A 25,629-nucleotide genomic window follows, 5' to 3' on the forward strand; every position below is an offset into this window, starting at 1 on the left:
CTCCACCTATTCCTCGGTCTCCTAGGATCCTGTGGGATGGGTTGTCTGCAGTTTTTTGTGCAGACACTTTTTGAAGGTTCGGCGCCCGGGGGGTTTATATGCCCTTCGGTTGCTGATCCGCCACCTTCAGAGAGACTGTCTGTGGTCTTTCTGTTTCTTGTCTCTTATTCTCCTTCTACTCTACTCTTCTTTTCCTTCTCTCCCCTCTTTCCCTTCCGCTGTTACCCGGGGATAATGCCATTTTTGTTGTTTTTTTTGTCACACTCCAGGTTGCGTTGATGGGAGTCTATCGCATCCCGTCTCTGCATGGCAGATCTGTGCGTTTCTCGGTCAGGGGTCTGGCTCCTTTTGAGGTAAGTGGCGCAGGCTATGATGACACTCCTCTCTCACCTTTCGATGGCTGACACACATGCCCCTATTCTTAAAATAGCTTCCCACAATGCCCAGGGTCTCAATTCTCCTGTCAAACGGAGAAAGCTGTTTGACAGCTATAAATCTCTTAAAGGTGACGTTATTTTACTGCAGGAGACTCACTTCCCTAGGCGGTACAGTCCCACCTTTCTTCACCACAACTTCCCTTTGTTTTACTTAGCTAACGCAGAGCATAAAACTAAAGGGGTGGCGATAGTGTTTTCCAAATCTTCAAATTGTTCCTGGTTGGCTGACTATAAGGACCCTGATGGTAGGTTCCTTCTGGTTAAGGGGCTTATTGACGGTCATTTGTTTTCATTTATCTCATATTACGCCCCGAACAAAGGTCAACTAAAATTCTTTCGTTCCATGTTTTCCATCTTAGCTCCTCTGATTGAAGGGACTCCCATTTTTGGGGGTGACTCCAATCTGGCGTTAGATCAAGGGTTGGATAAATCTAACAAAACTAAAATTATTTTGACTCGTCCCACTAGAGCTAGCTTAAAATTTGCCCGACTTGTTCACTCGCAAGGTTTAGCAGATGTTTGGCGGGAGAAAAACCCTACGACTAGGGACTATACCCACTTTTCCTACACTCATCAATCCTATGCTAGGATTGACCATATACTTATATCAACGTGCCACTTGCCTAATGTTACCGGATCCAAAATTTTAGATTCTTCTCTCTCAGATCACTCCATTGTTATAGCTTCTATTTATAACCCTTCGCACAAACCTAAACCTTTCCAGTGGAGACTCAATGAATCTCTTTTGTCTAATTCTATCAATGTGGTTGAAATTACTAAGGCCCTTTCTGAATATTTTTCCTTAAATAACACTGGGGACGTATCGGCTGAGGTTCTCTGGGCAGCTCATAAAGCTACCATTAGAGGGAAATGTATTCAGTTGGCTTCTAAATTGAAGAGGGAAAGGAAGGCGGACATTGACAGACTTGAAAAATTATACACATCCCTTAGAGCCCAACATAAAGCAAATCCCTCTGGTGCTTATATAGCCCAATTAGATGCTACTAGATTGGAACTTAATCTTGCCCTCACTACTCGAGTGGAAAAACTGATTAGGTGGAGCGGGGCTAAGTTTTATTCCCAGAGGGATAAGTTGGGTGGAATGCTTGCTAATAAACTTTCCCCTAGGTCAAAGTTTTTCACTCTCCCCAGGATTAGGACTCATCAACAGACCACGACTTCCGATCCTTCTAAAATTCTTTTAGCTTTCAAAGACTTCTACGGTAAATTATATGATGCAGGTCAACAGACCCCTGGGTCGGTTGTCTCACAATTCCTTGATACCCTTCCTATCCCCAAATTGTCGTTAGAGCATAAAACCATCATGGAAGACTCAATTTCTGTGGAGGAAACCTTGGACGTCATTAAAAGTTTGAAAAGGGGTTCGGCGCCTGGTCCAGACGGCTTTTCAGTTCCATATTATAAAACGTTTTCTGAGTTGTTAGCCCCCTTCATGACAAAATTTTTCAATGAAAAGGTGTCCGGTAAGCCCCTTATACCCGAGCTAAATGCAGCCTTCATTACCGTCATACCCAAACCCGATAAGAACCCGGAAGAGGTAGGGAACTATAGGCCAATCTCTCTAATAAATAATGACGTTAAAATCCTCACCAAAATTTTTGCTAATAGATTGAACTCCTTTTTTAACTTATACATCCATAAGGATCAAGTGGGATTTATACCGGGGAGGCAGGGTCCCGACCAAACTAGGAGAGCCATCGATATTGTGTCGATCCTTCAATCCAACTGGCCAGGTGGCCCAAAGCAACGGGGTATGCTTCTTTCCCTGGATATACAAAAAGCATTCGACACGGTCTCCTGGCCATATATTTTTGCGCTTCATGATAAGTGGGGTTACGGTAGTCGTTTTATCGGCGCTTTGAAAGCTCTATACTCCTCCCCTACGGCGCGAATTCATCTTCAAGGATTTCACTCTTCCCCGGTTCAAATAGCTAGAGGTACGAGGCAGGGGTGCCCTCTATCCCCGATAATATTTGCTATGGCTATGGAAACGCTTGCCATCGCGATTCGAGAACATCCCGACGTTAGGGGGGTTACCTGTGGCTCTAAAATGCACAAATGCGGCTTATTTGCCGATGATTTAATTCTCTTTATTACGTCCCCTTTGATTTCTATTCCCAATTTAAATAAGATTTTGGCTGACTTTGGAGCGGTTTCGGGTTTACAAGTTAACTTCTCTAAATCTCTGGCGCTCAATGTCTCACTTGATCCCGAGACGGTGTCCCTATTGAAACAGAACTTCCGGTTTGAGTGGAGCGACTCTGCCATTAAATATTTGGGCATATTCCTTACACCGAAATTTGAAACTCTTTATGTCCAAAATTATCCTCCCATGTATCAAAAATTGGAACAGGATCTAAAGTCGTGGTCTAAACTTAATTTATCTTGGCTTGGCAGAATAAATGCCGTGAAGATGACTCTACTCCCTAGGTTTCTCTATCTTTTTCGAGCCCTCCCGATCCCTGTGAAAAAGGATCATTTGATGTCCTTCCAGAGTAAAATTTTAAAATTTATATGGGGTGGCTCAGGATATATGATTAAACAACAAACCCTTTTTCACTCAAGGAAACACGGGGGCTTAGGTTTACCCCACTTCTTTAAATATTACTTAGCTTCCAGATTAGCTCAATTCTCCATAATTTTTACTAGGTGGGATAAACCGGATTGGGTACAGATTGAGAGGCAGGCAGTCCCCCTTCATACTCTAGATTTTCTTTCCTGGACGCTCCCTAAGAGTAGACCCCCTATCCTAGCCCCTACGCTTTCCCACTCCTATGCATTATGGGATAAATTGAAATTGAATTCCAATCTGACCTCCCCAGTTAAACCATTGTCTCATATCTTTCGTAATCCTAACTTTCCCCCTGGACTAGATATAAAAGCTTTTAGATGGTGGCTGGACAAGGGGCTGTACCGCCTGGGGCAGTTTTTCACCTCTAGTGGTCCTATTTCCCTTGCTTATTGTGTGAGTAATTATGAACTTCCGCAATCGGAGAGATTTCGCTTTAATCAAATTAGCCATTATCTCCATAGCATTTGGTCCTCTAAACCGTCCCCTCCCAAATTCACTGATTTTGAATTATGGTGTAGCCAGTCCATCGAGAGGAGAGGGGGTATCTCTGTTATCTATGCGTTACTTTCCTCTCCTGCTGATAAGTCCTCATTTATGCTGGCCTGGGAGGAGGACTTTCAGTTTAAGTGGAGCTTAGAGACCTGGCAGTTAGCTGTATTTTCTGCATTTAAAGGTATCATCAATATATCCCTCATGGAAGCTAGCCTGAAGGTCCTGACTAGGTGGTACCTTACACCCACTAGATTGGCGAAAATTTTCCCTTCGGCTGATCCTCTATGTTTTCGAGGGTGTCAGCTGTTGGGTTCTTTCGCTCACATTTGGTGGGAATGTCCTAGGATCAGGCCTTTTTGGAGGAAGGTCCTTTTGACTGTAAAGAAAGTCACTGATTATGAGATCACGAGGCATCCGGAATTCGTCTTACTGAACGCTCATTTTTCTGGAATCTCTAAACCAACTCGTAGATTAATTCACTTTATTTTACTGGGGGCGAAAATTACACTGGCCAAAGCCTGGAAAATGGGCAGTGGTGTGGGGGTGGTGGCGCTGTCTAAGTGGAGGCTGATATTACCCAGAGGTAGTATGAACAAACTATATGGACTTCAGAAACAATATGTGTCCTGAATATAGTGCCTCTTACAGTATGTGATGTGCCAGTGGTAAAATAACTTAGGTGTGGCTAAGACCACATGCTCTAGTGTACAAATAAGTATATAACGTTGGACAAAAGTATTAGTACTGAAAAGTGATAGCATACAGCACGAATGCCAAAAAATGTGTCCAAAAAAGTAAAAAAATCACAAAATCCAAAAAAGTGTCTATAAGTTCAGAGAAGAATATATATAAAAATATATATATATATAAAAAACACACCAATCCGGGTGTGAACCGGTATAAATAATATAAATAAGTAAACAGCAGTCCAGAGTGATAATGGTGACAATGTGACTTTCCAAGTAGGTAGGTGATCACAGTATGCAGTAGTGCAGTGATGCGAAGTGGGTCCGGTGCTCCCCCTCCTGGGTCCCTACTCACCAGAGGCCCTCACCCCTGCAGGGGTAAAGTGCATAAAGGATATCCAACCGACTCGGGTCCTCGCTCTCCTATTAGGTCCTACGGTCCAGCTGGTACCAAACAGATCCTGGGTGACCGGATTCCTCCAAGGGATGAAAAAAAGGTCTCATAGAGTAGTAGGTTCAGGTTCCAGTGGGTAAGTTTTATTGGTACAGCCAAAGGCTTATACTAAAACAATGTATACAAATGTATATATACAAAAAATAAAAATATATATATGTATAAAAATGGATTAAAGAATAAAATAAAAACTGGGGCCAAATAGAATGCTTGTGGATACAAGCAGACAGTTGGCTATATAATGACAAGCTTCCCAGCACAGCACAAACTCCACAAATGAAAACCAGCGTGGGAACAGCGTGCGTTCCACCAGGTGAACAGCTGGTTAGTCCAGGAAGTGCGTGCGGGCGTGCGTGTATCCGCTTTACGCACGTTTCGTTCTCTTACGTCTTCTGAAGCGGGTACACGCATACCGCTACTGATGGTTAATATAGCCAGCGTCACCATGGAAAACCCTCCCACTTAGCGGCGTTCACCAATCATAATTTTGATGGGGAATCCCTTCCGATCGGGTCATTTTAACAAGAGTCCCTGGGTGAGTATAATCGTAATTTCCATGGTGTGCATAGGCTTAAACAGACATAGCATAATATTCCCTACGGTAACAATTTCTTTGGTGTGTACAAGTTTATACGGACATGACATAACATTCCTTACGGTGACATCTCGGTTTAACTATATGGCTTGAATCAGCACTAGGTTCATTTTCTTCTATCCTATGCAATACCAGTGTGTGACAAGATTAAGGTATGTATATATATATATGTGTGAACAGATCAGATCTGTGTAGATAAACTACAAATCATGAAATTAATCTGGACAGATACAGTAATGCATATAAGCTCTATGGACTATAGGTGTGCCTAATGCAGGTGATTCCTAGTGCACAGGTCATAATACTTGAGGAGGAGTGCAAACAGAGGGGAACATATGTTTCAGAGTAAGGGTTTCAAATTGAGATACATAGTATAAAGATATTGCTCCAATCAGAGTGAGCACCCCAGGGGTAAGAAGGAGGTTGACCTGGAGGTGGAAGTCTAGGTACAAACAATGATATACCTATGGACATAGATATAAGGGGTAGCGTAACCCGTATCTAAAATGGAAAACAAGAAGTGAAATATAGGATTCGTAGCATTAGCATCATAAGGTGGATTATATGAATGAAAGGGTATGACCATTAAACATCAAACAGGGATGATGCCTACCTTAAAAGGAAACATAAGCCTATCAGGGGTGTGGTGTGACAAAGCTTCCCAGGTACCAGACCCCAGCAGATGACATGTTGGAGAAGAGTTCCTAGAGTTGAATACTGTTAATGGTCCCCATAGTTGGAAAGTAAGCAACAGGGGCACTCTATAGCCTTGTATACCCTGGGTGGGTCGTCTTGAGAACCCTTGGACTAAGGGTTGGCAAGGAAACAATTAAGGTCGATGTCCTTGTTCAACCCGTGGGGTGCAAGCGAACCCAAACGGTAGATCCAACTGGTCTCATTTTGGGATATTGCAGTGGTCTTGTTTCCTCCCCTCCAATCATCCTTTATGGTATCAATACCATAGAAGATCAGGCCAGTAGGGTCTTGGTGGTGGAACTCTTTGAAATGGCGTGAGAGATGGTGTTTGGGAAAACCTGCTTTAATCCTATTGATGTGTTCCCGGATTCTTATCTTCAAGGGTCGTGTGGTTCTACCCACATATTGCAGGTGGCATGGGCACTCGATGACATAAGTCACGTGTGTTGTGTCACAGGAGATGAGTTCTTTGATCTTGTATTCTTTGAAGTCATTTCTGGATTTGAAACTCATCTTTCTTCTCGGTTGTTTTTTGCTGACCCTGCAGCCTAGGCATCTCTGACATTTGAAGAATCCCTTCAGGTCAGGGCAGATGTTGACCTGTTTGGGTGGATCTACCACATTGTGCACCAAATGGTGACGAAGGGAGGGGGCACGTCTATAGATGAAACTAGGTTTTTTGCCCAGGACTTTGGTAAGGGCATGATCTTCCTGTAGGATTGGCCAATACTTTTTTACTATATGCTCGAAGTCTTTGTATTGGGAGTTGAAGCCGGTAATAAAAGCTACATCACCTTTGTTATTTTTATTCTTTTTGTTAACTGACAGCATGTTATTCCTGTCCATGTTTGTCACTTCATCTTTTAATTTCAATAGGTTTGCCTCTTTATATCCTTTTTCTTTAAACCGGTCAATGATTATATCAGCTTGTGCTTGAAATTCAATAACAGAACTGCAATTCCTCCGAAGTCGCATCAGTTGCCCTTTTGGTATATTGGCTTTCCACCTAGGGTGATGACAACTGGTGGATGGGATGTATCCGTTGCGGTCGGTGGTTTTAAAGTGGGTTCTTGTGTGTAATACTGAGCCCTCCTTGTAGATCTGTAGATCAAGGTAATCTATGCATTCTGTACTACAATTGCCAGTAAAGGTGAGGCCATATCTGTTGGTATTCAAATTAGATAGAAATGCCTGGAAGGTGTCATTTGTGCCATCCCAAAGGATGATAAGGTCGTCAATGTAACGCCTGTACAGTTTGATCTGAGGGATATTACGACTATAAACATATTCTTCCTCCCAACTGTCCATCAATAGGTTGGCAACGCTGGGGGCATAACGGGCCCCCATCGCTACCCCCCTAGTTTGGACATAGTAATGGTTCCGGTACCAAAAATAGTTACACTCCATGGCCATCTTGAGCCCTTCAACAATAAAGTTAATCTGTGCTTGTTTTAGACTAGTATGTTGGTGTAAGGCTTTTTCTACTCCCATGACTCCATCCTCCTGGGATATACTGGTGTAGAGGGAGTTGACATCAATGGTAGCCAAGAGTAGATGTTCCGCACCATCAACCTGTTGCAGTTCGTTAATAAGTTGTAGGCTATCACGAAGGTGGGATCTTCCCAACTTAACGATAGGTTGCAGATAGGTATCAAGGTACTCTCCTAGGCGGGAGAAAATGGAGTTGATACCACTTATTATGGGTCTACCGGGAGGTTTTTCAAGTCTCTTATGTATCTTGGGGGTGTAATATAGCACCGGTGTTTTCGTAGAGTTCGACACTAAATATTCGGCTTCATTTTTATTCAGTATTCCTAAGGACTTCCCCTTTTTTACAAATTTCTCGAGTAGTTTGTTGAACCTTATTTTGGGGTTACCCTTCAGTTTCTTATACGTGTTTTCAACTTTAAGCAAGTTTTCCATCTCCTCTTCATAATCCTTTTTGTTAAGAATGACAAGGCCGCCCCCCTTGTCAGCCGGTCTGATAATGACTTCTTTTTTCTTGCCAATTTCCTTAATTGTTTTCCACACATCTTTATTTTTGTTTTTAAATTTCCGCTGCAGTTTCCTGAGGTCGCTTTCCACCATTTTCTTGAACGCCCCTATACACTGGCTTCCCGATGTATTTGGGTTAAATGTGGAATTATTCCTTAAGTTAGTTTGGATATATTCAGATGTTTCCATTGGGTTGTCAACTTGGTTGGTCAAAAAGAATTTTCTTAGGTTCAATTTTCTAAGGAATTTCTGGAGATCTATATAGACCTCAAATTGGTCTAATGCCTTTTCAGGAGCATATTTGAGGCCCAAATCCAGAATATGTAGCTCTTCCTTAGTTAATTGAATGTCGCTAAGATTAAATATGCCTTTACCTAATAGTGCCTTGGGCGTTTTCTTCTGCCCTCCCCTGCACCCTCTGGTGCGTTTTCTCTTTGGCTGTGTGCCATTTCTCTGTCCTGATTGCGCGATCTGTTGTCCCATGGGTTGGAGTGGGTTCCCTGTCCTTGATGTCCTTGGTTCCTTGGGTTTTCTCCTCTCCCTTGGGATCTTCCATGGGTAGCCCCTCGGTTGCCATTCATCCCTCTCCATCCTGGATTTCCGTAGCCAGTTCTCTGTCTCCATCTTCCTGGTGGACGGGAGTTGGGGCCTCCCCTGTGAAAATCCTCATAATCCCCTCCATTTCTACCATAATTATAGTGTGTGTTGGTAGGGTAATGGTCTCTTCCTGAGGAAGAGACCATTAGCCAGGAAGAAATTATAAACAGACAGGACATGCAAGGGTTGGTTAAACAACTAAGGCACACAATGGAAAAGCAACTGAGAGTATGGTGGGACATAGCCACCCTTGAAACATACATAAAAGAAAAAATGACCCCCAGGAGGTTACGATGGGATATACACCCGAACGACAACGTTGAGGATGCTGAGCTTATGAATGAGTGGTATTGTTTTTTTAATACATGTGAAAACGAACTTTTACATAAAATTGTTAAAAGAAGGAAGTTCAAATTAAAAACAATAGAAAAAAGTATCACAGAAATACAAAATCTTTTAACACCATTCGCAAGCCAGCAAGACTATAAAGATAAAACCAAGGAATTGCAGGATTTGATCAAAAAATATGACAGTGACATCCAGAGTAAGAAGCAAAAAAAGTTTAAGAGGGATGTACTTGATTATAAAAATATGCAGGTATACAAATGGCAAGCTTCCATGGAAAACCCGACAGAAGGGCTTGATGACACTATAACTGATGAGAGTGAACTCACAATGATAGCCAATGATGGGGCAACTAGTCCCAGGCACCCGATCATCTATACAACTACTAATGGACCTGAACAACACGGACAAAACACCCCCCACATGCCAAGATGGCAGCAAGGGAGACCCGAGAATAGAAGGGTTAGATACCAAGATGATTATTATAGGAGCCCCAATCCACCCAGAAGGAGATCATTTAGTCGTAATAGGCATTCCTCAGGAAGAGACCATTACCCTACCAACACACACTATAATTATGGTAGAAATGGAGGGGATTATGAGGATTTTCACAGGGGAGGCCCCAACTCCCGTCCACCAGGAAGATGGAGACAGAGAACTGGCTACGGAAATCCAGGATGGAGAGGGATGAATGGCAACCGAGGGGTTTTTTTCTCTCCTTTGAAAATAAAAACTTTTGAAAGTGAAAAGCAAACCTTCTTTCTCCTTTGGACTTGTATTTGGTTTTTGGTACCTTGACCAGATTTTGGTCGGTGGATCGCAGAACGCGATTGGAATTGTGAGGTTCTATCTTGTTGCAAAGATATTGCGGAGCCTTCCCATGGATGCACTTATGTGTCAGGCAGAGTGCTTTAAATGCAATTCTGTCTTTTACTGGCAACCAGTGAAGGGTTCTCAGCGAAGGTGAGATTGATTCCCATGTTTTTTTGCAGGACCCTTTTTTTTTACAATGCATTGCAGTACAACACATTAGGATGTGATTTACTAGAACTGTAAGGTGCAAAATCTGATGTAGATGTGCAAAGAAATCAAACAGCTTATGTAAACGTGGATAAACCTACAAAATATAAATAGGTGTAGTTATCATTGCTTCGCTTGAGAAATCCAACTATTAAAAAATAAATAAATCCAGAAAAAGATTCTACAGATTTCACCTAGCATTTTCTGCCAGGATTTGTCCAATGTATTATAAAACATGCGGTCACATTTTGCTAAGGAAGAGATTTATGAATACAATGAAAGGAAAACACCGGTCCAGGTGAGATGAGTACATGTGAAAATGTGAATCTTGTTTGAAAAATTGGTAAGTAGAGATAGGCATGATGGAAAAAATAGTTTTGGACTTATCTGTTAAGTTATTAATTTCATCATATTCGATATGTTAGAATGATTCGTTTTCGGATTTTTTTTTTGTATATTCAGACTCATTTTGTATATTTGTAGTTCCAAATTGATTCGTATTTCAGAAGTTATCTAGGAAGATTGGCTATGTACATTCATTTTAATGTGTTAATTAATTATTTCAGAAGATTACTTATGCACTTTGGGCCAGATTCACAGAAGAGATACGACGGCGTTTCTCTGAAACGCGGTCGTATCTCTCAGAGTATCTATGCGACTGATTCATAGAATCAGTTACGCATAGATAGCCCTTAGATCCGACAGGTGTAATTGACTTACACCGTCGGATCTTAGGATGCAGTACCTCGGCCGCCGCTGGGTGGAGTTTGCGTCGTATTCCAGCGTTGGGTATGCAAATTAGCAGTTACTGCGATCTACGAAGGTTTTTCCCGTTGTTACGTCGTCGGAAGTCTTAGTTTCCCGTCGCAAAATTAGGGGTACTTTAACATGGTGTAAAATTACTCCACCATGTTAAAGTATGCCCGTCGTTCCCGCTTCGCTTTTGAATTTTTTGTTTTTTCCGGCGTAAGTACTTTACGCACGTCATGATTCACAAACACGTCACGCCGCCGAAATTCGCGCAAAGCACATTGGGAAAATTGCGAACGGAGCATGCGCAGTACGTCCGGCGCGGGAGCGCGCCTAATTTAAATGGTACCCACCACACTTGAATTGGGCGGGCTTCTGCCGGACGTGTTTACGATACACGGCCGCAAGTTTACAGGTAAGTGCTTTGTGGATCGGGCACTAACACTGTAAACTTGCGGCGGTGTAACGTAAACGGGTTGCGTTACACGGCCACAATTCTATGTGAATCTGGCCCTTTGTTTAGGTTGGATATAGGTGGATCCATCAGAATCTCTGAATCATAACATAGCAAATGGAACAATATGAATTTTAGATTAATTTGTTATTTTATGATTCAAAGATTCTATGGATCCACCTACATCCAACCCAAACACAATAAGTCAGAATCATAATCTTATTTTACTTTTGTATCTTACTGTATTTATTGCAATATACTGCATTTCCATTTCACGTAGTGTATTTCTTATAATAATGAAAAATGTTAATGCAAAATAAAAACAAAATTTATCTGAATCAATGTGAATCATTCGTTATGCTGTTACATTATTTTTCATTGACATACGCTACTATTGTGATTAGGAGGTTTGGATACATCTGAATCTCTGAATACTGAAAATTTTGTCTGAATTTTGATTCGTAATAAACAGAATCACACATGTCTATGGGCAAATGTCAGGAGAATGTTGAGTGATTTTCTTGTTGAATCAATGATAAATACACACAAAAATTCAGGCAAAATATCATATATGGAGTGAGCCATAAAGCTGAGACTTAAGGGCTCTTGCATATGGACACCCAAATGCAATGTTTTTAGGCATTCAGGTTTTTTTTTTCTGACCTGAATGCAGCCAATTGCTCATAAAACTATGGCCACATTTGAATCAGTTGGCAGTTTTTTTTTTAGTGTGAATATGCATGAATACGTGCAAATATGCACACAAATCACACCTCTCCCATATTATTTAGGATTGTGGGAGCTAGAAGAACTTTAACTTTTTTTGGGGCAGTAACATTCTGCCGGGAAGATCTGGTGTTCATACATTCATCATGTGAAAGTACCCTATGCCGCATACACACAATCGGAAATTCCGACAAGAAAAGTTTGTGTGAGCTTTTGGTCGGAAATTTCGACCGTGTGTAGGCTCCACCAGACTTTTTCTGTCGGAGTTTCCGACAGCAAAAATTTGAGAGCCGGTTCTCAATTTTTCTGACAAGAAAAGTTCTTGTCGGAAATTCCGATCGTCTGTATGCAACCCTGAAGCGCAAAAAAACATGTATGCTCGGAATCAATTTGACGCATGCTCGAAATCTTTGAACTTCATTTTTCTTAGCTCATTGTAGTGTTGTACGTCACCATGTTCTTGATGGTCTGAATTTTGTGTGACCCTGTGTATGCAACACAAGTTTGAGCCAACATTCCGTCGGAAAAAAAACACGGTTTTCTTGTCGGAATTTCCGATCGTGCATAAGAGAAGTAAAGTTATTATATTTGTATAATTCAAAATAAATAAAAAATAAGTCCCACAATATGTAATCAGATATTAGCTTGGGTATAATAAAACAACATTGCTCCACTCAAACCTAGCTATGTAAGTGCAAGCCCATGCCCTTTTCGCACTCCGCAACAGGGTGGAATCCTACCACTTCTTTATAATATCAGATTTCGGATATCTGTATACTGAAGTTATAAATAAAAGATGCATTGCAGCTTTTTGGCACCTTGTTGCAGAGTGTGAAAATGTACTAGCCCTCATCTTTAAAATGTCAATGCAAAAAAGTTTTCCCCTAGGATCAGTCAGAGATCCAAATGAATTATTTCAAACTACCTAACACTGATGCTATCTGTTAGAATGCTGTTTGTTTCTGGTCCCTGAATATTGTTTGCAGAAACAAGTGTGAATATGTTTCAAGAGGGCAGCATTTCCAGTTTGATGCTATAGGAAGGTTGATTGCATGTTTTACATTGTTGTCTATACAGCTAATACCTATTTTGCAGAGAGGGGGTGACCACCTTTTTTCAATGACATACTATATATATTTAGTTTTACTTTTGTGGATTTTACCCTAAAGTTGTAGGTGGTGAACACACACATTCTCCAAATGTTTTGAAGCAGCAAATTTGGGAACAATGGGCCAGATTCAGGTAGAATCGCGGCGGCGTAACGTATCGTAGATACGTTACACTGCCGCAATTTTTCATCGCAAGTGCCTGATTCACCAAGCACTTGCGTGAAAAATTACACCGGCGGCCTCCGGCGTAAGCCCATGTAATTTAAAGGGGCGTGTGCCATTTAAATTAGGTGCGCTCCCGCACCGGACCTACTGCGCATGCTCCGTTTCGAAATTTCCGCCGTGCTTTGCGCGAACTGATGTCATTTTTTCGATCAGCGACGTGCGTAGCGTACTTCCGTATTCCCGGACGTCTTACACAGACGTGAAATTTTAAAATTTGACGCGGGAACGACGGCCATACTTTATACAGCACATACGTGTGCTGTGTAAAGTTAAGGCACCAAAAACGACGACTAACTTTGCGACGGGAAACTAGACTAGCGGCGACGTAGCGAACGCGAAAATCCATTGTGGATCGCTGTAACTCCTAATTTGCATACCCAACGCTGGTTCACGACGCAAACTCCCCCCAGCGGCGGCCGCGGTACTGCATCCTAAGATCCGACAGTGTAAAACAATTACACCTGTCGGATCTTAGGGATATCTATGTGTAACTGATTCTATGAATCAGTCGCATAGATACTCTGAGAGATACGATGGAGTATCTCAGATAGTCCGTCGTATCTCAGCTGTGAATCTGGCCCAATATTTTTAAGGCCCCGTACACACGACCGAACATGTCTGCTGAAACTGGTCCGCGGACCAGTTTCAGCAGACATGTTCGGTTGTGTGTACGGCCGATCGGACAGGATTCCAGCGTACATTTGCCCGCCAGACCGTTTTCGAGCGGACAAATGTTTCTAAACTTGCTTAGTCTGTACAGACTTACCGTACATGTCCGAGCGGCTGCCATCCCACGCATGCGTCGAATGACTTCGACGCATGCGTGGAAGCATTGACCTTTCAGCGTCGCGCACGTCGCCGCGTCATCGTCGCGGCGACGGCGCAAACACGTCACCGCACGTCTGTCCGCGCGGATTGTCTCTCATTTCTGTATGATGGTGTGTACAGCCATCATACAGAAATCTCCGGGCGGGCATGTCTGCTGAAAACGGTCCGGCGGACCGTTTTCATCGTACATGTTTGCCCGTGTGTACGAGGCATTAGTGTTTATGCAAATAACTAATAAAGATGTAATATTTTTACAAGATTACAGCATGGTCTTCTATTGTTTTGTATAGATATTGTGAGCTGTAGTAGTTACCAATAGAGATTCAACTGTAAAATTCAAGATAGTATGTTTATAACCAGTGACACACGCTTTTTATTGTAGCTGCTGGCTTTTAATAAACATGCACTCACCTGCTCCACAGTCCAGCGACGCGCTGGCCGGAGCTCCGCTCATCTCCTCTCCCCCCCTCTCCAGCCGGCGTCCTCATTGTTACTGTGGGCACCCGGCCGTGACAGCTTTCGGCTTCATGGCCGGGCACTCACTGCGCTTGCACGAGCGGCGCTGCACTATCTGATTGGACAGGCGATCGTCTGGGACCTGTCACACCTACAGGGAGGGGCTACCAAAAGTCGATATGACGTATCGCCTTAGCGGTCCCTGGGCGGAAGGAGGAAGTGGGATGTCCCACTCCTTCTGAAGCTCCCCCCCCAAAAAAAAATTACATGCCAAATGTGGCATGTAAGGGGGCAAGCAGTGGATTAAGCGGAAGTTCAACTTTTGGGTGGAACTCCGCTTTAAAAAGTAAAAATTTCAAGACGCAGGTTTAATTGACAACTTGCTCATTTTCCACTGTCACACTTCTCTATATTGTTATATGTTTCCCATGTATGGTAAATTCAGGAGGGTTAGGTCATTTGTATTTTTACATTTCCAAAATACAACTGTATTGCCTAAACTGACAGACTTAGATGAATCTAATAGAACTCAAACTTCTGTGGTTTGTGTTTAATGAGTAAACACTGGTAATGTAAGATTGCCACATACATGGGTAGGCTGTTGAACCAAGCAAAAAGGCAATTTAATCAGCCTGTGTTTGCAACTTTTTTATTAAGATATTTAAAAAAATGTATTTGTTGACTTGATCAGTTTCATGATGGCTGGACGTTTTGGAGATAGCTATATGCCAACAAACATATATTTACTAATTTTAACGATAGAAGTCTTGAGTGTTAAGAGTTGAGACCACAGGAAATAAGTGATCAGAGGAGCGATCAACTGTACTACATCCCATATAAATACTCAAAAACAAGAAAAACGCTCAAAAGAGATGAGATTTTTCAGGTGCTAAAAAAAATCTCAGCTCTTTTGAGCATTTTTCCTGTTTTTATTAAAGCCTCATACACACGATTGGATATCTGATGGAATATAATCCGATGGATTTTTTTGACGGATATTCAATGAAGCTGACTTTCATCAGTCTTGCCTACACACTAGATATGTGCGTTCCCGTTCGTAACAAATGTATTTTCATACAAATTTGTTCATTTTCGTACCCGCGGAATAATGTGTACATGCGAAAAACTGAAAGCACCAAAATACGAAAATGACGGGATTACGAATGAGCCGCATAACGAACAAGTGCAAATACGAACGAACGATTCGACAATCTTACGAAAATACGACAAAGCAGAAACGGCAAAAGAACGAAAATGACATCTATAACGAATGATTTGCATTCTGTATTTTAAATCCTTTTTCTGTTCGTATTTTCAGTCGTATGTTTATATTTTCATTTGTGTGTTTTGTAAATCCGTTTTTTTGGTCTGTTCGTAAATTTGTGTACTTGATTCGTTTTTTTGAATGGGCAGTGAGTGTAGTTAGTGAATCAGCTTCTCTTTTGTGCCGACTGCCGAGTATAGTAAAGCCAAATAAACTTTTCTGTGGATTTTCGTCTGAAGGGATCAGTTGGCCAGACTTTTGAACACAAAAATGGTTTTCTGATGGAGCTTACAAACGAATAGATTTTTTGAAAACGAACGGAAAATGTTCATTTTTATGTTTGTTGGCAAAAAGTCTGATCAAGTGTACGTGGCTTAACAATAGTTAATATGGATGAGCCGCGTGTTGAAAGTGCCGCGAATCCCTCAATATATTTACGAAAGTACAAAATGATGAAAATTCACGAAAATTATTGTCTAACAAGACACGAAAATAAATTAAATTAAATTAAAATAAATTAAACAGAATAACGAATCATCCCGCATGTACGAAAATAAACGGTAACCAAAATACGATAAATACGAAAAAATTGCGTCGTACGAAATACGAGCGGGAACGAACAGGAAAACGTGCGTCTTACGAAATTACGAATCAGTACGAACCTACGGAACGATATGAAACGGAACAAAAGAATACGAAAATGTTTGCTGTGCACATGTCTACTACACACCATCAGTCAAAAATCTGACCGTGCCAAAACGAAGCAACGTAAAACACTACGACGTGATGAAAAATTAAGTTCAATGCTTCCGAGCATGCGTCAACTTGATTCTGAGCATGCATGGATTTTTGAACGATGGACTTCCACACAGACGATCGTTTTTTTCTAGCTGTTTTTTATCCATAAGAAAAATTTAAAACATGTTCTATTTTTTTTTCACTGATGGAAAACAAACCGATGGGGCCCACACACAAGATCGGTTTGCCTGATGAAAACGGTCCATCGGTCTGTTTTCATCGGACAAACGATCGTGTGTACATGGCTTAGGAGTTAAGGCTGACTTTTTATGTTGGAACATGGAGTGATCACAAGACAATATAAATGTGTATAAAAGATTATTTATTATTAGATAATAGTGTTTGAACACTGAAAGTCTGCACAACAACCACTCCATCAGATAAAGAAAAAAATGTTCAGAGTTAAATATGGCTGAATAATCAAAATTTACAATATATATATATATATATAGCCCTGTAGCAAGGGCTGTCATTTGGGACAGAGTATGAGTGGGTGGATGTGCATATTAAATTGTAGATGTATCTAGATTGCAAAGGTTGTCTGAATAGTACAGAGAGCTGCACTATTTTTCTCTTGACAGTTTACAGTAGAGGCTAAAGGTTTTTTACCTTAATGCATTCTTTGCACTAAGGTAGATAACCTTTTACGTGCATCACCCCCCCCCCCCAGTAATTACCTGGGCCTGATTTCAATCCAGCACTGCGCCTGAGAGCAGCGGCACTGCTCTTGTTTCCTCTTCCCTGGACTCCGTGAGAGCAGCGGGAGCCATTGGCTTCATCTGCTGTCAATCAAATCCAGTGATGAGGAAGTGGGGGCATGGCTGAGCCTCACTATGTGTGTCAATAGACGCAAACAGTATAGCTCTAGATTGAGCCCGCACAAGTGCCCCAAATGCAAGCTGCTTGCTATGGGGGTGCTCAGAAGGCAGAAGGAGCCAGGAGAGGGGACCCCAGAAGAGGAGGATTGAGGCTGCTCTGTGCAAAATCAATGCACAGACCCGGTAAGTATAATAATAATACAAAATAAAAGAGTAACCTTCACAATCACTTTAAGGACAAGGCAACTGAAATGCTTTAGACCTTTGTGTTTGGCAAATAGCCTTCTCTTCTAAAGAGTACAACTGAATAGTAATATTATTTTTTGTTGAGGTTAGTTGCGCTTAATCTTTCATATTGTTACCACTAAATCAGATCCAAATTATTCACCATGCTCATTTGCTGGCAACATTGGTAGCTCTTTATGGTTTAATGGTAATATAATTAAGTAAAACCAAATCCAATCTAATCCTGTGTTACAGGGATTTAGGATTATCAGTCATTCATCATAATGGAATGTAAGGTTACCCTGGGGGACAATTTTAGTATGAATGTTACATATCTATAAATGTATTTCTAGCAAACCTTGTATGAAAATGCAGGCAACATTTATTAACCCTGGCTTCCATTCTTACTTTTTAGGCTTTATTTCGTTTTTACATGGGGGTGGGATGAGGGCTGGTAAATAATGGTTACCGAATGTAATGCAAGGTTCACTGTCAAATAGCAGTATAAAATACAAGGAGGAATGTTGCACCCCAACAACTGTTGTCAGCCTATGTTATCTGAGGATGACTCTTAAGCCTAGTAAAGACTATGGCCCGGATTCAGATACGAGATACGACGGCGTATCTCCGGATATGCCGTCGTATCTCTGAGTGCGGGCCGTCGTATCTATGCGACTGATTCAGAGAATCAGTTACGCATAGATTTCCCTAAGATCCGACCGGTGTAAGTGTCTTAGGCTGCATATTTACGCTGGCCGCTAGGTGGCGCTTCCGTATAGTTATGCTGGGAATATGCTAATTAGGTATTTACGCCGATTCAGAAACGCATGTCCGGCCGGTGCATTTTTTTTTACGACGTTTACGTTAGGCTTTTTCCGGCGTAAAGTTACCCCTGCTATATGAGGCGTAGCTAATGTTAAGTATGGACGTCGTTCCCGCACCAAGTTTTTTACGTAATTTTTTTTACAAATTTTACGTCGTTTGTGTAAGTCGTTCGCGAATAGGGCTGTACGTAAGTTACGTTCACGTCTAAAGCAATGACGACTTGCGGCGTAATTTCGAGCATGCGCACTGGGATTTTTTCACGAACGACGCGGGGTCATCTGAAATTTAAATAAAACACGCCCACAACATCCCCATTTGAATTAGGCAGGCTTACGCCAGCCCACATACGTTACGCCGCCGTAACTTAGGGCGCAAGTTCTTTCTGAATACGGAACTTGCGCCCAAATTTATCTGAGATACATTACGCCCGCAGAAAGATACACAATTGTATCTGAATCTGCCCCTATGAGTTTTTTTTTCCGTTCAACCCAGATCAGGTCGGAGCCGCTGTACTGTTGATCAAATGTTAGTATAGCGATCTCCCCCGTTGAGCTGTTGTGTTCTGACAGGTGGTCCCCTGCCAGAACACTCCGATCAGCATTCTCAGCCCTTGGCTGAGAGTGCTGATTGGAAGGTGGTTGTCTGCTAGTTCTCCAGCATGCACTTTCGACAGAAGCCGAATGGCATACACAAGGGCCAAATTCAATAAGAACCGGCCAATGTCTCCCAGAATTCAGCCCATGTGTGTAATCTGTGATAGTTGTTGCCTTGTCATCAACTTCCTGGTCTTATGCTGATAACACATGGGAGCGTCAGTTAAATGAGCAGTATTTGCATTTCTCTAAAAACCAAGCCCCTGTTAACCGATACTCTTAAGAACGCCCAGGAGTCAGAAGGCAGCTATAGTTACCAGCTTCTTTAAAAGCGTTAAAAAAAAAATTCTCTGCCCAGCCTGGATCATTATGATTTTTATTTTTTTAACCTAGCAGTTAACTATAACATATAACATAAACATATTAACATACTCTATAACAACCGATTTATGGCGTCAATTCCTTTACTCTACCACTTGTGCTTTCAAGTCACTGTAGTTGTGGCTCTATATTTTTAGTTGTGGCTCTATATTTTTAGTTGTGGTACTAGAAATGTGCTTTGATTATATAAATAGTAAGTTATGTAAACATTTGACAATGCTATCTGAATCACAGTGCAAGGGGGGCTGTCAAAGCATGTATTGACTATCTCTGGCAGTACCTTACAACCATGCCAGCATAAACGTTTGTTGTCCTAGCAGAACCAGTTTCTACATTCTATATAGCTTTGTCTAGGAGCACCTTCTAGACCACTGAAACTGTATATACAATCTATCCATATCGGCTTTCATCAAAAAGTCAATTCCATCTAATAACACCTAAGCTTGGATCTTGAACTATTCTAGTTTCTTCAATCTCACAAGGCGTATTTATCAAATATGATTACCTATAATATGTGATTACTCAATCTATGTACTGAAGCATCCAATGTTAATTTGACCCTTTGGAATCATTAGGTCACTCAATCCCTAATAGCTGCACAACTTAATTGTTGGATTATGATTTTATATGTTTATTGGCTTGTATAGCTGGATTGTGAGTTAGGTGGATGTTTGGGTTTTAATGGTATGAGTGAGTTTGTGAGATATGGTACCAATGTTTTATACATGTATGTTTTTGTAACTAATACATGTTTTTCCCAGTTAATTCAGTGAGTTGAATCAATTCCATTTTGATATAAGTTTGAGGGTTGGTTGAGCACAATCGGGCTTTTATTCTGTGTTTGCATTGATAAAGTCCTACAGAAATGGGAGTTATGCCTCGTTTCCACTGAGCGGATCGGTTCGGTTCGGTACGGTTCGGTTCGCTATTTTGGGTGTTTCCACTATGAAAGTGTGCCATTAAACCGAACTGTACCGGACCATTCTGGGTCCTGCTTCAGATGTGGGGCCATAGGAAATGGAACGGTTCCATTAGGGCGGAGATACAATACATTCCACTGATTGGTGGACGCACTAGGCATTTTTCTAAACCCTGAATGGTCCGATTTGCAGTGGAAACGCTCATGAGAATAGACCGGTCCCATTCTAACCGATCCATTCTTACTGACCCGAACCGTTCCGTGCAGTGGAAACAAGGCATTAGAGGCCAAACTGAAATATCATGGGGGAACAATAAAAGTTGTCATACCGGCACTGCAGTACATATAGTACATGCAGGAATGTGAAATTCATAGAACAGCATCTGTCGTCCTGGCAATCTGATAACCTAGCACATATTTCCTGGACTTAAGGGTCATGGGGCATTTAGGCATCTCATAACAGGGCCATTATCAGAAAAGTCGGAAAAGTATTTTTTTAGCCAGTGTGTGCATTTCTATTCACCCTGAAATTTCCTTTGTCTTGCCTTAAGCACAATAGATGCATCAGTATAGTAATGCTTTTACACAGAACAGTACTTTAAGATGATAAGTTCTACTGTTCAAACTATTAACTTAATTGCCCAATTAAAACACAGCTTATATTGTTTCATTTGGTAATGATATTTGACATTTATTTTGAAAGGTAAATTTTCATTCCATTTCTAAACTAATATTTATGAGCGGGAAAAGCAACGTTATTATATAACAGATGGCCTTTTTATGGGAAGGTGTGGATTATGTTAATTCACAATAGTAAAATAAAAACCACATCTGCTCTTTTCTTCCCAAATTGTCTTTTCTTCAGAAAATGTATTCGGTACCTTAAAGCAAGCAGTACGAGTAAGCATATGGCCAAGTATACATAAAGTCAAATCAATAAAGGACTTTGCTACAACTCAAACATTCCTATCTAATGTTTCTTGAAAAGTGCACGACATTTTATTTTGTTCGGGATGAGATATCTGTCATTTTTTTCCTGTTTTTGCATGCCAAAAAATGATTTATGAGGATATAAAAGACAAAAAGAACAATTTCTGGAAAATGCCGGCATGTATAAGAACACATCAAGCTACCTGCAATTTAACATGTGTTTCTGCAATTTACACATTTATCAGAGCACTTTGACTTGGAAATTCCCAGGGTAATGGCTCAGTCCATAATGACTTACGTTTAGTGCTTAAACATTGCTATAAAATGTTAACATTTGTTGTAAATAAATACCACAATAAACTTTCTGTATTTTAGTTGTAAACATAATTTTCAGTAATTTGCCCTATACAAAGTGACAAAAAAAAAAATAAAAATTGAACTTCCGCTGTCTGGACCCCCCTCCCCCCCTCGGGTGTCACATCTGGCACCTTTTTGGGGTGAGGCGGAAGCAGATACATGTCTAATACAGGTATTTGCTCCCACTTCTGGCAAAAGATTGCCGCAGGATCTACGCCATGTCCGGTCCCTCCCCCGCTGTCTTCTGGGAGACACACCGGTCCCAGAAGACAGCAGGGATCACTCAGAACGTGCAGCATGACTCACACATGCACAGTAAGGAGCCAGGCTGTGAAGCTGCAAGGCTTCACTTCCTGATTTCCTTACTAGCAATACTGATGCCTCCACCCGGAGCTGAAAGATGGGTCGGCTTCGGGTGAGGACATTGCGGGCGCCCTGAACAGGTAAGTGTCCTTTTTTTTTAAAAGTCAGCAGCTGCAGTATTTATAGCTGCTGACTTTTATCTTATTTATTTTTAGGTGGAACTTCGCTTCAGTTGATATGTAACTCACAGTTACTATCAATATTAATCCAAATTTTGTCATGTTACAATTAAAAACGTAAATGTATTTTAATGGGATTTTATAGACCAACACAAAGTGGCACATAAGATAGCTAAGCTATGACTAAGCACTAGTTTCAGTGCGAAACACGTCAGCAGTCAGGTTTTATTTTGCTGTGACTTGTAGTGCTGTCCTTCTTTTTCAATAAAAGGCTACAATTTGTTCAGAGTGCGGCTGTCCAGAGACAATCTTTGTTCCTGCTTTGTTAAGTGCATTGCCTGCACCTGAGTTGTCTGCAACGGAGGATATTCATCTGGGTTCCCACCTGGATCCGCTATTCCCTTTCCCCACAAAGTGGCACATAATTGTGAAGTGGAAAGAAAATGATAAATGGTTTTCAACATTTCTTACAAATAATTATGTGAAAAGTGTGGCACGCATTTCTATTCAGCCCCCCTGAGTCAATACTTTGTAGAACCACCTTTCACTGCAATTACAGCTGCAAGCTTTTTTGGGTATGTCTATGTTGTAGGGTTTAGATACCCTTTAACCTCCCTGGCGGTATGATTATGTCTGAAAAAACATGCTGAAAGCGGTACAATTATTTGCAAGGAAATTTGGTGTTTTATACTGTAGGCCTGTAATTTTTAGGAATAACTCACTTAAATCTGACCAAACAAGAATCTAATAGGCATCCCGGGTATGACATTTTTTTAAAAACAAAATTTTAAATTATAATATAATAAATAATTATAAATAATTATAGCAAGTAATAATATAATAAAAAAAAAAATTATTCAATAATGTAATCAACTCAAAATCACTGAATTTTGCTCAGTTGCAGAATTGTCGCTGTCATTATTATTATTTTTTTATGACGAATTTCCCCACAAATCGCTATCGCACATTTCTGCAAGTGATTATAATTTATTATCGCTGTTTTCTAGCTGATCTAAAACCATTTTTGACATAAAGGGACACTTTTGGACAATCTACAGTTTTTAGGCAGAAATGACATTTTTTATTTTTATAAAAGAACATGCAGGGCACTGGGCAGACCACTAGGGACAAGGGGGGTGTGTATTTTTTACATACAGTACTGTAATCTATAAGATTACAGTATACTGTATGTAAAGTGTTTGTTTACTTTTTTGAATTTGGCGCCGTTCTCCGCTCCCGTGCGTCGTAACGTCGCAGGGAACGGAGATCGGCGGCACACGGAGACTGTGAATCGAGCGAGGAGGTCCCGCTCGCTCACACAGCGGGGTGGCATCGCTGGATCCAGGGACAAGGTGAGTAACTTGCCTGTGGATCCAGCGAAAGGTAAGCCGCGCCGCTGCACACTCTGCACGTCCACCCCGAGCGTGACTCGGGGATACCGATAATAGCATAAAAAATCAACCCCGAGTCACGCTCGGGTTTACCGCCAGGGGGGTTAATAGTTTTCTAATAAAATATACACTAAGATCTGAAGCTGAGTGCCAATAGATCATAGTATCTCAGTTTAGATGTTATCTTTGTTCCAGCCATTTTTGTGTTTATTAACCAGTTCCCGACCTCCTCATGTACATTTACGTCGGCAGAATGGCACGGACAGGCACAATCACGTACCTGTACGTCCTCTGCTAGACGTGGGTGGGGGGTCCGATCGGGACCCCCCCGGTACATGCGGAGGTCGGGTCCGCTCGGGGAGCGATCCGGGACGACGGCGCGGCTATTTGTTTTTAGCCGCTCCGTCGCGATCGCTCCCCGGAGCTGAAGAACGGGGAGAGCCGTGTGTAAACACGGCTTCCCCGTGCTTCACTGTGGCGGCGCATCGATCAAGTGATCCCTTTTATAGGGAAGACTCGATCGATGGTGTCAGTCCTACAGCCACACCCCCCTACACTAGTAAACACACACTAGGTGATCCCTAAATGTTACAGCGCCCCCTGTGTTTAACCACTTAAGGACCAGCCCATGTACATATACGTCCACAATATGGCACGTACAGGCACATGGGCGTATGGGTACGTCCTCGCCTATTAGCGGGTGGGGGGTCCGATCGGGACCCCCCCCGCTACATGCGGAGGTCGGGTCCGCTCGGGGAGCGATCCGGGACCACGGCGCGGCTATTTGTTTATAGCCGCTCCGTCGCGATCGCTCCCCGGAGCTGAAGAACGAGGAGAGCCGTGTGTAAACACGGCTTCCCCGTCCTTCACTATGGCGGCGCATCGATCGCGTCATTCCCTTTATAGGGAAGACACGATCGATGACGTCATTCCTACAGCCACACCCCCAAACAGTTGTAAACACATACTAGGTGCACCCTAACTCCTACAGCGCCGCCTGTGGTTAACTCCCAAACTGCAACTGTCATTTTCACAATAAAGAATGCAATTTAAATGCATTTTTTGCTGTGAAAATGACAATGGTCCCAAAAATGTGTCAAAATTGTCCGAAGTGTCCGCCATAATGTCGCAGTCACGAAAAAAATTGCTGATCGCCGCCATTAGTAGTAAAAAAATAAAAAAAAATAAAAATGCAATAAAACTATCCCCTATTTTGTAAACACTATAAATTTTGCGCAAACCAATCGATAAACGCTTATTGCGATTTTTTTTACTAAAAATAGGTAGAAGAATACGTATCGGCCTAAACTGAGGAAAAAAAATGTTTTTATATATGTTTTTGGGGGATATTTATTACAGCAAAAAGTAAAAAATATTGCTTTTTTTTCAAAATTGTTGCTCTATTTTTGTTTATAGCGCAAAAACTAAAAACCGCAGATGTGATCAAATACCACCAAAAGAAAGCTCTATTTGTGGGGAAAAAAGGACGCCAATTTTGTTTGGGAGCCACGTCGCACGACCGCGCAATTGTCTGTTAAAGCGACGCAGTCCCGAACTGTAAAAACCCCTTGGGTCTTTAGGCTGCATATTGGTCCGGGGCTTAAGTGGTTAACTCCCAAACTGCAACTGTCATTTTCACAATAAAGAATGCAATTTAAATGCATTTTTTGCTGTGAAAATGACAATGGTCCCAAAAATGTGTCAAAATTGTCCTTAGTGTCCGCCATAATGTCGCAGTCACGAAAAAAATCGCTGATCGCCGCCATTACTAGTAAAAAATAAAAAAAAATGCAAAAAAAGTATCCCCTATTTTGTAAACGCTATAAATTTTGCGCAAACCAACCGATAAACGATTATTGCGATTTTTTTTACCAAAAATAGGTAGAAGAATACGTATCGGCCTAAACTGAGGAAAAAAATTTTTTTTATTATAGCAACAAGTAAAAAATATTGCATTTTTTTTTAAATTGTCGCTCTATTTTTGTTTGTAGCGCAAAAAATAAAAACCGCAGAGGTGATCAAATACCACCAAAAGAAAGCTCTATTTGTGGGGGAAAAAAGGTCGCCAATTTTGTTTGGGAGCCATGTCGCACGACCGCGCAATTGTCTGTTAAAGCGACGCAGTCCCGAACTGTAAAAACCCCTTGGGTCTTTAGCCAGCATATTGGTCCGGGGCTTAAGTGGTTAA

At 41.5% G+C, this 25,629-nt stretch overlaps 1 protein-coding gene across 2 annotated transcripts in view; it reads right to left on the reverse strand.

The window, feature by feature from the left end:
• TUSC3 (tumor suppressor candidate 3) overlaps positions 1–25,629 on the reverse strand; it is a 362,725-nt gene that overhangs the window by 113,538 nt on the left and 223,558 nt on the right. The window lies entirely within an intron of this gene.

The sequence above is a fragment of the Rana temporaria genome, chromosome 1, assembly GCF_905171775.1.
Source record: "Rana temporaria chromosome 1, aRanTem1.1, whole genome shotgun sequence".
Classification (NCBI taxonomy): Eukaryota; Metazoa; Chordata; class Amphibia; order Anura; family Ranidae; genus Rana; species Rana temporaria.